This window comes from Bactrocera latifrons, unplaced genomic scaffold (genome assembly GCF_001853355.1).
Source record: "Bactrocera latifrons isolate USDA-ARS-PBARC rearing strain unplaced genomic scaffold, ASM185335v1 scaffold_40, whole genome shotgun sequence".
NCBI classification, from domain to species: Eukaryota; Metazoa; Arthropoda; class Insecta; order Diptera; family Tephritidae; genus Bactrocera; species Bactrocera latifrons.
Genome location: NW_017537046.1, coordinates 1445579 through 1460269, shown reverse-complemented (window position 1 = coordinate 1460269; position 14691 = coordinate 1445579). Strand labels below are relative to the sequence as shown.

At 38.3% G+C, this 14691-nt stretch overlaps 1 protein-coding gene across 2 annotated transcripts in view; it reads right to left on the bottom strand.

Annotated features, from left to right (window-relative positions):
* Positions 1-14691, bottom strand: part of LOC108972514 (probable RNA methyltransferase bin3) — a 138295-nt gene that overhangs the window by 43241 nt on the left and 80363 nt on the right. For both annotated transcript variants that reach the window (XM_018939135.1, XM_018939136.1), the window contains exon 3: positions 9701-9734. The gene's annotated coding sequence lies outside the window, so the exon portion shown is untranslated. The remainder of the gene's footprint in view (positions 1-9700; positions 9735-14691) is intronic.

The following is a 14691-nucleotide window of genomic DNA, read 5'->3' as shown; positions in this document are numbered from 1 at the left end:
CCTATATCTGACTCTTTTAGTTTTAGGACTTACAAACAACCGTTATGTGAACAAAACTATAATACTCTCTTTAGCAACTTTGTTGCGAGAGTGTAAAAAATCCTCATAAAAGTCTTTAAAAATTGTATCTCAAAGACCTGTGTAAATTTTCATGAAGATTGGTTGAGTAGTTCTCGAGAAATCTCTACAAATGCTTTCAAAAACACTGTTTCGAGAAAAAAAATGCGTTTAAAAACGGCGCACTTAACCTAGCTAACCTCGAGCGCACTTGTCCTCAATGTTGTACCTCCGAAATTATTACTCGGGAAAATTTGAAAATTTAGGACAATATTCTAGAGGTCTTGTAGAATTTAATAAGATAATCAAAAAATAGTTTTTTGCACCCGAAAACTCATGTAACTCCATAAATGAGAATTTGACCACTTGCAGTATTTTTTTTATACCAAAAAGGCATGTTTTTTTTACTCCTCTCAATTTCAATTTCGTTAGTCGGCAATCCAGAAGATCTTAGGCGAAAATGTCATTCAGAAATTTGTGAAAGGTTCAAAAAATCATTTTGTCGAGTTGTACTTAAGTCTCTTATGATCCAATATATAGAAGTTTTTAGTTAACATATCGAACCGTCATTCTAATCTAACCAAATGAGCTCCCTAATTATCCCTAATAAAATCGACCTCTTAACCTAACCTAACCTAACCTGCCATTCTTTAGAGTATGAACTATTTTTCGTCCACTTAAAAAATACCTCATATAAGAACCAAAACGAAACAGCGATTTTTTTGATAAGTTGTGTAAGTAAGTGTTGCATTATAGCACATGTAGACTTATGCCAGGGTGTTATCTGATAAACCTTCGAGCTTCTTGATACAACCTTCGAACTTTTCAGCTGTCTTTATCACACTATTTGTTCTCAAATATATTTATTCCAACCATACACTGTGACAAGTGTTCGTTTCCACCGACAGTCGATCATACTTAAACAAGAATGGCTTGAATTTTAAGCCGCATCGTAGAATTCCTAAAAGTTATTTGATGATTGTTTTTAGCTCTCACGATAACAACAATTAGCTCTAGCATTTGAAAGCCTCTTTCGATAAAAATATTTGTTATACATCTCCCTAACGCTCCTGCCTCGAATTTTGGAAAATTGTAACTTTAAGTATTTTTAAAAATTCGAAAAGTTCAAAAAAATGGAGTAAACAAAATTTGTGATTTTTTCTTGGCAAAAGAAAATCCTATAGCGATATTTTTACAAATAAAGATTTTTTTAAATTTTTTCACCAACGACTACCCTCTAAATACACGCTAAATCCTAGCTCATCAATCAAAATATGCTCACACCCTCTCTTGCAGTCGATTAATGTATAATTTAGCACGCTCGGTTTTACCGTTATCTGCGGTAATCATCTGCACTACTTTTATTTGTTTGTGGATTATCCCAAGCAACAGCACGCTCAAGGTCAAATTACAAATTAAACGCAAAATTAAACAAACCAAAGCAAAGCGAAAATAAAAAAGCGAATCGAAATAAGGAAAAAAAAGCAAACAAAGTGTGGAAAATAGCAAAGAAGCAAAGTGAAGTAAGTAAATCAATGTAGAACTGTTTTGTTGCATGTTTAGAAATGGGCGAAAGCAAGCGCTGGGGAATTGAACGAAAACTTTGSAAAAAAAAAAAAAAAAAAAATGACAACGGAGCAAGATGAAGAAATATAGGTAAAAGTAATGCAAAACAAGCGACTATTTTACAACAACAAAAATATGCCATATATTACAAACTAAAACAATGTTTGCATGTAGAAGGTAAAAGCAGAAATTTGGCTTAATGGAAAGCGAAAAGTTGTTTGCTTTTATCGCCAACAAACATGCAGAGCAGAGCAGACAACGCGCGCAACGGCACAAGGATACTGGCACGCACACAACCACGCACACACGTACAAGTTGCATGTGCCGAGGAAGGAAAGGGCGATTTGAAACAGCAAAAAAAGAGGAAAAATGTAAAAAAAAAAACAATATAAAGGTAAACAAAAAGAAAATGAAAGAAAAGGAAAAAAAAGCAGAAAGGACACCTGATAACTAATGGTTATGGCCGCACAAAGCCAGCTGTTTTTGTATAAAAATAGAAAGGCAAAAACCGAAAACAAAAAGTTGCTTGAAAAACAACAAACCGGCAGGCATATGAGAAGTGGTGCCAGCGTCTAGGTAGGCTTTCACAAATTGCTGACAAAATAGCAAACTTAAACAAGGTAAAAACATTGTAAATATGTATGTATGTATGTGAAAAACCGAAGCAAAGCACACAGTATTATGCGCAAAAGTTTCGGTGGTTGGGTACGAGTATTTTCAGCTGCATGTGCTAAAGCGCTGTTTTTGTTTTTGTTGCGCTTCTATATTTTTAGAAAATCTTTTGTTTTGCTGCCAGCCAACAAATTAAGCCAGCGCGATATTGAAACCATTTTTCAAGCCAATGAATGCTTTTCGCTACACATTTACCCAGAGACGAGTGTGTGTGAAAGCCACGAGTGCGTACGTATGTGTGTGTGAGTATTGTGCTATTTACTCGCGACGCTTTTACTTTTGCGGTTGCGTTATGGCATGCCAAGCAGCGATTCTTAATCAAATTGCCGCGTAGTTGTTGTTGTTGGCGCACATTACTATGCAAACGTGTGTAGTTGTTTTTGTTGTGCAAGTAGTTGGTAGTTTCAGTTGCAAGTGTGTTTTCGTGTTGGCGCAATTACTACAAGTAAATACGAATTGTGCCAGGGTCCTTTTGTGCTCAAGCACACACACACACACACATACACAGTCATGCACACACACATGCATTTATATATATATATACATATATCCATTCAAGTATGTATATTACACAAAGTGTCAGTACTACACATTTACATAGCATACTTTTAAGCGCAAAGTCTATTAATGTCAAGTATACGCCCTCGTGTTGCACATTTATATGCAAATTAAAGGGCGCCTGAGCAGCAATTTTTGTTTAATTTCTTTTCGCTTTGTTTTTGTTATACTATTGGCATATTGTGCAAGTAAGGTTAGTTCGGTAGGCAGGTATTGTGGTTGCCAAAAGGTATCCGCTTTAACATATTGGGGTGATTAGAGTTTGAAAATTAGCACAAAGGATCAACTATATAATTGAAGTATGGTTAATGTACTATTTTTCCTAATTTTTTGAGTGCTTTTTCTAACAAATTTACTACAATTAGCAGGGGTCAAATAGGAGGAGAAAAAAGGCCAGAACAAATATTTGAAAGCAAAAGTATATCAAAAAGAGAATAAACGTTAACTAAGGCTGCACGGAAGCTATGTATAATACCCGGCACAGGCGCGTTTCCTATAGCATACAAAGATATGAACCTTGAGTTCGAACGGTTAGTTTCTTCTACAGCCATATGCTAGAATAGTCCGATCTGAAATCGGATATGATAGCGTTACCTCGGACAGGAATATGAGCCAAATTTCGTGAAGGTAACTTGTCAAATAAAAAAGTTTTCCATACAACAACTAGATTCTGATTGTTCGGTTTATATGACAACTATAAGCTATAGTGGTCTGATCTGAAAATTTTTTTCGGATATTATAGCTTGACCTTGCACAATAGTCTGTGCCAAATTTCATGCAGGTTTTCTTCTAAAATAAAACAGTTTTCCCTACAAACACTTTCTTTCGATCGTTCAGTTTGTATGACAACTATAAACGAAAGTACTCCGATCTCAATAATTTTTTCGGGGATTGCAGCGGCTCTTTAGACAGCAGTCTGTGCCAAACTTTGACAAATGAGCAGTCTTTTGGGAAAAGAAAAGGACGTACGCACAATTTCACAACGATAACTCACAAACTGCGGGACAGACGATCATGATTAAAACGCCTAAGCTTGTCATTGATCATTTATGAATATATTTATTCACAACTTTGTCGTAAAGTTTGAGATTTTCGATAAAACTTAGAATCTTTTGACTCACGAGCGCCATTTGTATTCTCTACAGTGACTTAAAATATTCACCACCGCCAAATTAAAGTCTAAATCTCGAAAATTTTCGCGCGATTATATTCTACAACTTTCCATACGAATTAACGCAGCTTAATAAAATTTTTGGCGATAATACTACAGCTATGATTTCAATTAAGATTGTAGATTACTTCAAGTCGAATTTCGTAAAGATCGTTGGAAGTCAAACCAAATCAATCCGTAAACTATTGATGCTGCGCACAAACTGTTATTGTGAGATCGTCATGTGACCTATCGTTAGATTGCGACAACTATAGACACTAGTTCACCACGACAATGCGAGCTCTTTCACTTCTGTTGAAACAACTGCACTTTTGAGCAGTCAAAACATCGATGAATCATCCACCGTATAGTACTGACTTGACGCAGAATGACTTCCTTTTATTCCCGTCGCAAAAAATAAACAAGTTTTCAACGCTTTTCGACACCTAAAGTGGCTCAGAACGCATGATTTGGAGATAACGCAATAAGAGATTGAGACAACTATAGACATTAGTTTGCCACGACAATGCGAGCTCACACAGATCCATTGAAACAAGTGCGCTTTTGAGTGCTTCGACAATTGGTTCAAAGGCATTAAGATGTAATCTATAGATCTTAAAGGAAAATATTTTGAAAAGCACTAAAACGTTTTTCGTTGATGAATATTTGGTTTTGTTCTCTAATCCTTGCTTAGGGTCTAAATATTACAAAACCTCGCCATTAGCAAACTCAAAACACATCAATTCATTTGTCTAATATCCAGCCAAGCTCAACCACATTTGGTACGTTTCCTCATATTCAGCTGCAAGTACACGTATTTTCAGCAATTCTGCTCTGAATGCAGCCGAAACTAGCTTTAAGTTCCACAAATGGCGTCAAATCAAAACTATTCTCCACATTTGCACTTCGCCTCCACCCCACGGTATGCCAATATTAACTTAGCTTTCATGTCAACGGCAATCATGAAAATTTCCGTGCTTGCATCAAAAGGATATAACACTTTGAAGTCTATGAATTTTGGCGATTTGATTTGCATAGCACTTCATAATATGGACATCAATAATACTCCACGCTATTTGCATTGAAATGTTGAGGCAAAAGCGCGTCAAAAAAAAAATTCTTGGAAATGGAAATCCTGTGCCACTTATGGCAACTCAATTTTCCATGAATTTTTCAAAAGTTCGCACACATTCGCAAGCGTTGTAGTGCCATTTTGCCTCACTTCAATATTTATATATATTCGTTTTTGCTGCAGCAAAGCGCAGTGTTTGCAGAGCTTTTTGTTGCATATAAATAAATATTTTTTTCGTGCTTTGCTTGTTTTGCGTTTGACGCGCTGCTGTTTTGCGGCAAAAAGCGCGTATTTATGTTTTTCGCGTTTAATTTTTGCGCTCCAACGCAGCCGCGCCAACACGTAAGCGTAAACAAATGGCTGTTGATGATGGCGACTGTTGGCGCATCTCTTTTGGTAAACAAATAAAGCAAGCGCTGCCACAACAGCAACAAAAACTTGGATAGCGTGTTTACACACGCGCCGAAAGCAAGTGCAGCTGTGGGGGAACGCGGAGAACGCCAACAGCAGCGGCTAACTGGCGGCGCTGTTGTCAGCCAGCAATCAACAAAGCGGTACGCGCGCACTTGCTGTCGTTGCTGATGTTTGCTGCTGGCTTTATTTTTTTTTTTTTTTTTTTTTTTGTGGTGGCTTTCATTTTGTTTTCGGCTGCTATTGACACAATTTAGTTATATGCATTTCCATTTTCTCTCTGTTACCAAGTTTTAATGCAAGCTTTTGCGATTTAATTTATTTTTTACGCTTTTTTATTGGACTCTCTTAAATTTGCTTAGAATTGAGTTTGCATTCCGACTAGCTTTGTGCATGCACTTCCACGAAAAGGCTGCATATTCGCAACAATTGTACGTGTGGTCCCTGCAGAGTTGCTCAGAAAGCAGTTTGTACCAGGAAAATGTTATTAGCCAATCGTGCAATTTGCTGGTGTAGTTGTGCGTAAGCGTTATGCTCGGTTAGTTGCAAGTTTCCGAGAATTGAAAATTACCATCTCAACAAATCAGCGATGCAAAATTAAAGCACGAGTCGATCCAATGTCATGTCTATTAATTTTGTATTTGTGTCTAATTCGAGTCCAAATAAAAATGCCAGTATTGTCAAGGCAACGTAAGAAGTGTGGGTGCATGAACAAGCAAACTTATTCGGAGAATTCCTCGAGATACAAAGCTGAAGTCTGAGTCTGAGTAAGATATAATTTTCCTAGAAGATAACGAATTTTTAAAGATTGCTTGGTTGGTTTGGTTGGGCGAAAAGACAGTGTCATGAGCAACTCATTGTTCGCCGAGGATGGTAACCAATTTAAAAGTTATCCAGCAACTCTGCGAATTTAGTAAAAAAAAAAACTGATTCTGTTCCACCCCTGCTGCCTAATGTCTCTTATGTTGGATTATTGGTCGCCGTGAAATATGTTCTCTCTCATCCGGCTGCGGGCCTGGCTTTCGCATAGATAATGCTTCAATGTTTCATCATTATTTATGCAACCACTGCATTCCGCCGATACCACTTTTCCCCATTTTCTGAAGATCCTTAAGATCCCAGAAAATTCCTTCAGAAAATGGGAAAAGTGGTAGATGCTCTGGGATCACCACTACAATGTTACTAAGATCCCTTTCGCCTAGAAGTAGGAGCTTTTTGATTGGTCCACCATCATCATGGTGGTATGGTCTGTATTGCTTATGTTCCAAGACCTGAAGTGTGCCTCCAGGGTCCAGGCTGAAACAACTCTTGAAGAAGCTGCATGACCTAATGTCGCTTAGAGGTATTGTGTCTCCAGCTGCTGCCGAGCGAGCCAGCTCGTCTACCTTTAAATTTCCTTCTGATTTCCGATATTATGACCGCATACTCAGATGGCATGTTGCCGATTAAAAGTCTAGCTATTTATTGCTTGTATAACCTCACGATATGGGACTTAGTATTGGTGCTTGGTTAGTTGCTGCTTGTCTAGTCACTAGGCTGTTTATAGACTTTCTGGGTACAGCAGTCACTTAGTTTCAACCTTCTGTGTACGGACTACTAAAGAAGAAACTTGCTCCAGTTCCTCTTTCCTGTCGGTGAATATGCAGATTATCGCCGTTGGAATCGTCGTTCAGGAAACTATTGGTACAGTCTTCTGTACTGGGGAATGAAAACGTCGTGTTTAGTTCGACGTGGGTCTCCTAACCGCGGTCGCAGTACCAGCTTAACCTGTAAGCATTAACCAGGTCGAATATGTCTTGCGCGTAATGAAGCTTAGATTGACTTCAAAGGGATAAAATTCTCATATCTCAATTGTATATGTATTGGCCGGAGGTCGAGTATAACGTACACAAACTTCGTTGAGAACCCAGCAAACAGGACCGTATCACCTGTTCCTGGGTAATTAAAAGGCACTTTTGCGATAATTCCATCCACCATATCACTGCATCATTTGTTAGTATGTGGTGGAAGATACTTGTATGGAATCAATGGACTAAGTGGGGTCATAGATGCCACTTTTGGACGTGTGGCTCTGCTGTAAGGTTTTCAAATTCGAAGGATTTTGGAAGACCTGATCTCATTGTGTTTTCATTGGCTTAGGGGCCATAGCTTCATCTGCAAGAGTTTCGGAATCGAATGAAGGAAGGATTCGAAACCTTGATCTCAATGCGTTCTCCTCAGCTTGGTTTTTTATCTAGAATAACTCCAAGATCCATAAGACTCTTCAGACATTTAGAAGATTATCCAGAAGAAGCGTACATATTCGCTCAAATTATGTCATCCTTTCCTTTCTAGCCGGTAGTAAGGGATAAAAGAGTCAAGTTTTATTACTTATTTATAATTTTGCCACAAGTCCTCATTTCTCATCCGTCAAATTGTGATTTATGCCACTCCACACAATTTACAGCAATTCTCAATTGAAGCGTGATTTTTGAGTTCGTTCTTCATGCCAGATTTACTTTTCATTCCTGTATTATGCTGCGATGTGCGAAAAATTAATGGCAACATCACGTTTTCAATTTACCTGCCGCGTTCGCAGTGTCCATGTTGCAAGTGGCGTATTTGCTCAACACTGAGGGCAACTGCAGCTTTCACTTGCAGCCGCGTCGTTGATATTTTTGTAGTTAGCCAGCCAACACCGTTATTATAAGCTGACCTGACCGACCGACCAACGATTTTGGTTTTGTGCGAAAAGCGGAAGGAATTCGGCGCCTTCATAGTTTTTTCATTTTCGGTCCTTTAAAATTTTTTTCACGATTGCCTTGCTAACTGCGCCCTTCGCTTTGCAAACGGTTTGGTAAAGAAACAAAAACAAGAAAAAATATAATAAAAATTCGCAAAAATGTCAACGGTGCGCACTGCTGGTCGAGCTGGTTGATGGGGCTGTTTGGTTGCACGTATAGCCAGTATTAGGCGAAACTTAATTGCATTTGCTTATTTTTCTGCTCGACTGCAGGGCTTACCTTTCAGGCGCACGTTGTTCAACGCTTCAGAATTTCGCTCCCCAGTTTTTCTTCAGTCGAAAAAGTTTTCAATTTAACAGCTTGTCAATCAACCTTTTGCCACCTCGCTAAGCAACTTTTTTTCCCACACGCATATATACAAACACATTGCTTTGCTTTCCTGGTATGGAAATTCAATTACGACATTTTTCACTTTCCGTTTAGTTATTTTTATTTTTGTTTGCTGGCCTTTTATTTAAAATGCAATAAAGCCAATTTCACTTAATTGACTATTTAAATTTTCATTTCGCAGTTGCGGCGAATGCTGCGCTCTGAGCGAGCAGCTCTATCGAGCGGTAATTATTTGCAGCGCTGCCTAATTTGCTTAATTGGCCCTTGTCAATAGCGGTCGCCTGGATTTTTCTTCGCGCTGCGGTTTTTTACGAATATTTTGTTCAAAGAATTAGATAATATATAACTATTTTATATAAAATTGTTGTAGAGTGCCAGTCCGGGTCAAATTTGATATTGAGTGTATGAAAAAATTTCCATATACAGTGAATACTTGACCGGTCCCAACACTTTTTGATGTTTTGAAAGGACACTCTATGGAACGGATCGCTTACAGGAGATTCTACTGTAATATGTGTCTAACTCAAAAATCAAAGAAGAGATCAAACTGCTCATGAAAATAAAAAGGTACTACAGAACTAACCGGGCAAGTGCGGGTCAAATGGGATCTTGAGTGTATACAAAATTTTCCAAATACAGAGAATGCTTGGTCGGTCTCAACTTTTTTGGTGTTTTGTATTGACAATTTATTGAACGGACCAAAAGGCTGGTCTGTTTATGAGAGACTCCACTGCCATATAATCAAAATTGAAAAATCGAAAAATCGAAAGGATTTAGTCGATTTATTTGACTGATATGTGACGCAGGATATCTTAGTACTGGGCGACAAATGTGAGGCTTTTTTATTTAAATTGCGCGCGAAGACCCATTCGACCAAATTTGCTTTCTATAAACGACCGTTCCGGGGAGAATGTTTTGAGTGGAGAATTGAAGACATTAAATGTGAATTCTTGCAGTAAAATAAAGAAAATTGTCTTAGTGACTGTAATCTACTCTAAACTCACTGACTAGTAATCATTAAAAAATCAAATGACATATAAATATATGGAATAGTCTAAAATAACTGTTCAATTAGTAAAAATCTGTCAAAGTTTTACTTACATCATTTGCGGCGCCTTCAATATTTCAGAAAAACCTGAAAAAAATTTAAAAATAATCGAAATTATTATTTCTGCATAGTAAATATTGAAAAGCAATTAAAGTAAATATATGTAATAATAATATTAAATAACATAGACCAATAATCTTACAATTACAAATTATTCGAAAGCAATTAAATGGTGCAAAAACAAAATCAGTACGGAGCCACCGCTGGCGGAGCACATGCGAACTCGCGTCACAATAACCCACTTACTACATTACAAACTTAATTATAGTTGTAAGCACGATAGTCTGAGCTAAAATTAAAGTAACATTTGCAGCGAATAAGTTCAACAAACTTCTATATATAACTATAATTAAAGTCAAAGGGAACTATTTTAATAAAAGTTTTGACACAGCAAAGCTCTGACGGGGGCTAGTTAAACAAAAACAAACGCTTATTACAAAGCAAAGGACACGCCTATTTAACGAAAATTACAGAATGCAGATACGAGATATAAGACTTCTTTGTATCACATAATACTTGAGAAAATCTTTGATGTAAGCGGCAGTAGTACCAAAAGGTAAAGATGGTGGAAAAAGCGAAATTCTTTCCTGGATCGTAAGTAAAGTTGCTAAAAATCATTCAGAAGACTGTTGTGAATACCTTACAATGGTGGAGAAAATGGTGTGCACTAGCACTGACGTCTCGACCCGTGGTAAATATAAGCTGTTGTACGAAAGATTGGGCGGTTTACTTACATACTACACAAAACCACAAAACCAGTTTAAGTGACAAGGGAAGATCCATTTTTACGTTTCCTATTTTTTTAAAGAAAAACATGGAAACTTCAAACTTGATGGGGGCATGGTTATTATCATTCGAAAGAACATTTTTTTGCCATTTATTTTTTGAAAATTATCTCTTTCAAATGTTGGCCGCGGCTACGTCTCAGATTGTCCATCCGTTGAGTTAAATTTTTATGACTCGTTCGAGCATTTTGACTGGTAACTAGCGCATGACACGAGTGATGCTTCGTTCCAAGGTCTGTATCGAAGCGGGATTGTCCGCATAGACTTTATGCTTTACACATCCACACAGGAAAATGTCTAACGGTGTGATATTACACGGTCTTGATGGCCAATCGACGGGCCCAAAACGTGAAATTATTTGCTCAGTGAAGGGTTCTCGCAATAAATCTACTGACTAATGCGATGTGTGGGAAATGGCGCCGTCTTGTCGAAAACGAATGTCGAGACAAGATCACGATGCTTCAATTTAAGGCGTCAAATAGTTGGCTATCATAGCGCGAAAACTGTCGCCATTGTTCATCCGCATAATTTTTCAAAAAATATGGACCGATGTTTACACTTCGGACCTTCTTGGAAGTTTTCTAGAATCTATAGATCGAAGCGATGTCGAAGTCGAGCGGCTTCAGTACTTGCACAAGTTTTTTTTTTTTCTTTTCTACGCTTGTAATCTAAGCTCCCGACTTAAAATGCGCCAAGTCATTCCATACGTCAGTCCGAGTTGGCGCCGAATCGACTCTCCACGGTCTTCCTGTACACTCTCAGCTACGGCAGGTATATTTTCTCCACTGCATGTATGATGTGGTCTATTTCGGTCGAATACTATCCTAGCCTAAGATGGGTGATAGTGCTGCGAATAAATCGCTCAGTAGGCCGATTACGTTGACTATTGAAGCGTGCGAAACACATGCTTTAAAGAACGTGAGTTTTTGTAATAAAGTCGAACGATTTGTAAACGTTGTTCAGGGGTAAGTCTTTCCATGATGAAATACCAAACAATACGGTACCAAAAATAACATGACAGCTTGACACAACTCCAGCGTGATCTGTCAAAGAAAGGCTATTGAAAAAAGTGCCTCTACTTAGATCACCTGTTAATACCATTGTTTTTTTTTTTTTTTAATTTTCACTTTTAAATTTGTTCATATAAAAGGAGAAGATTACAACTTGTTCAATAGTTTTTCGGTTCAGTCTGTCAATAAAAAAATTCACTTGTTGATCCACTAGTCCGAAATTCCAGACATTTCTATAACCCACACAGATATTATTTTTCACAAGCTAAACCCTTGACCACAACAACCATAAAATTGAGTAAAAATATAAAATTTAATAGCTTTTCGCAAACCAACTACACGAACTTTAGTGAGTCTCGCCGTAGCGCGCTGAAAACAAAAATGCAAAAACATGTGGAAACTTGAAGCGCAGAAAATTGCACACTTTGTACATAACGCTTTTCCACCAGCCGCCTAAGTATGAGTTTATTTGCGTGTGAATGTGCGCAGATGCCTTCAACAATTTGCCACGCCAAGCTTTTTATTGCTTTTAATACTTTTCTAAGCACTCAAAGCTTGCGCCAAGTAGCGCTGTGGCGACTGCAAGACTACGACGATAGCAACAACAGCAACAATAGCAATAAATATGCAACCTTTGAAGGTTGGGTTGGGCGCAGTGGCTAGGTGTTGCGCGTTGCAGCCAGTTGTTTGTGTTGCAGTTAATTTACGTGTTTTTGTTTTGCCAGTTTGTGCACTAACAAACGGTAAATATACTGGAGATGGCAGTCAACGTAAGTATGTTTGTATGCTGTAGGTTGGACGGTGCATAGCTGGTGTCGACATGCACATGTTGCGCCCTCATTTTCTATGGCAGCAAGGTCACGACATAACTTTTACACTTTTCGCGGCAACACGCGATATGAACGTAACGTATATACCGTTATAAGAGAATGTATGTATATAAACCTGAGCACAAGTTATTGCATACTTATGTAGGGGCAAGCGCCACATTTTGGTGGCAAGTGTCGAAATCAAGAAAATGTATGCAAAGACATGTCCGATAAATTATTATTCAGAGGAGAGTTTGCAAGGCGTGGCAAGACAAAGACGCTGAGCTATGAAGTGATTTTGTTAGGCAAGAAGGAAAAATCAAGTAAATTACAAAAGAACACAGAAATCGGTGTCATTTAAGGTAAGCTTTCAGAAGAAAATCCAAACAAAAAGTGCGACTTTGCAAAACTATATAAAGTTGAAGTTATATAACACATATAACAGATCAACTGGAAAGTACAAAATTCGTTGTTCTTTTATTCAACATAGTTCCCTTCAAGGGTCACCCACTGATTATAGCGACCCTCCAACTTTTCCATACCAATTTTGTAGGGGCCTTAATTTTGACGCTCATCTCTTTTTTCGACGAAAATCTCTTTTGAAATCGGAAAACAGGAAATAGTCGCTAGAGGCTAGATTTTGCAAATCCGTTGGATCCGGAAACAATTTGAAGCTCAGTTCATGAACTTTTACTATGCTTAACACTGGTTTGGTGAAACAGCACTTTCTTCTTCTTCCAATACAACTGTTCCTGAGCCAGTTCGTCCTTCAAACGGTCCAATGACGCTATGCAACAGTCGCTGTTGACGGTGTTTCCTTCCTGTTGAAAGATAGCCAAGAAAAGTTATTCCTTACGCATCACAAAATACAAACACTATAACCTTATCAGTCGACTTTTTTCAGGCGTTTTTACAGGCTTTGGAGCGGGCTTATCTTCTGTAGTCCACTCGGATAACTGTTGGTTGGATTTCGGAATGAAATTATGGAGCCATGTTTCATCCATTCCCGCATATCGACGCAAAAACTCGGGTGTATTAAGCTTGAATTTCTCCAAACACTGCTCCGAATCATCAACTCGCCGTTGTTTTTGGTCCTCACTTTGCACAGAGCTCTCTCATACCCAAATATTCGTGAATCATATGATTTACACTGTTCAGTTGATATTTTTAGAGTACTTATTATCTGGAACAATTACACTTTAAAGTCATTCAAAATAATTTTGTTCATTTTTTTACAGTTTTCGTCAGTAACTATCTCTCTTGGGCAACCACTGCGCGTTCCCTGCCTTCTGTGCTCATTTCAACACATCTTAACTTAGCATAACAATCCTTGATGGCCACCGAAATTTCTAGAAATATTTAAGCCTCTCAATACGATTGTTATAATCTAGGAGCATCTCGTATGACACTGAACTCGAGAAACAGTCACGAATGTGGCACAAATATAATTTCATTGCCACAAGTGGGGGCGACAAAACACTTTGAAGCATAAATTTAGGCGACTTAAGTGTCAGCACACACACACACAGACAACAAACCGCCCTACAAGCCTAAGCTAAACCAACTTAAAGTACACACATACATGCATGTGAGTACTAAAATATGTACGTCAATTGAAAAAGGATATGGCACCCACGCTACTCATAACCGAGGAGCTTAACAAACACATACGGACATACATATACAAGTGTGTGTTTGTGACTCGCGGCGTCTGGCTGACTGCCCGACCCAGTTGTGCTAGCCCCCCAAACCCCAACGAAGCGCGGAGGCGGCAGACAAACTGTGCGAGCACAACTTCCGCCCGCCAGCGCCGACACCACCACTCAAATTTCAGTAGCCACCGAGTTTTGTTAAACACTGTGCGCCAATGCATGCTCGCCACATGTTGTGACATGTCGGTATTAGCTAACGTTGAATTGTGAGGTTAAAGGGCTGTGGTGTCCATGCGGTTGCCGACTGCATACAATAGCGCCAAACACACACGTATAATCACATGCGCTGACATACATATGTGTGTATGTATGCGTGTCTGTGCGTATTGATATTGCCTATAATGCTATTACAGCTTTAATTATGCGCCAACCCCACAACACGCGCATCGCGCAGTAAGTTGCCAACTGACACATGTGCAATAATTCATAATTAAAACAGACGATAGCAATTTATAATTTTAATTAGACAACATTAATTAGAAGAGTGCCGCATAGTTACATTGTTTAAAATTTACTTAGTTAATTGTTATTGTTGCAAGTAGTTTTATGTTGGCATAATCAATGAGCCGCGCATAAGTGGTAAACATGCATACACAGCTGCATGTGTGAGTGTGAAGGTCAACATCATTAAAAATGTAATTAAGGTTAGAAAAGCGTCGAGCTCAGAG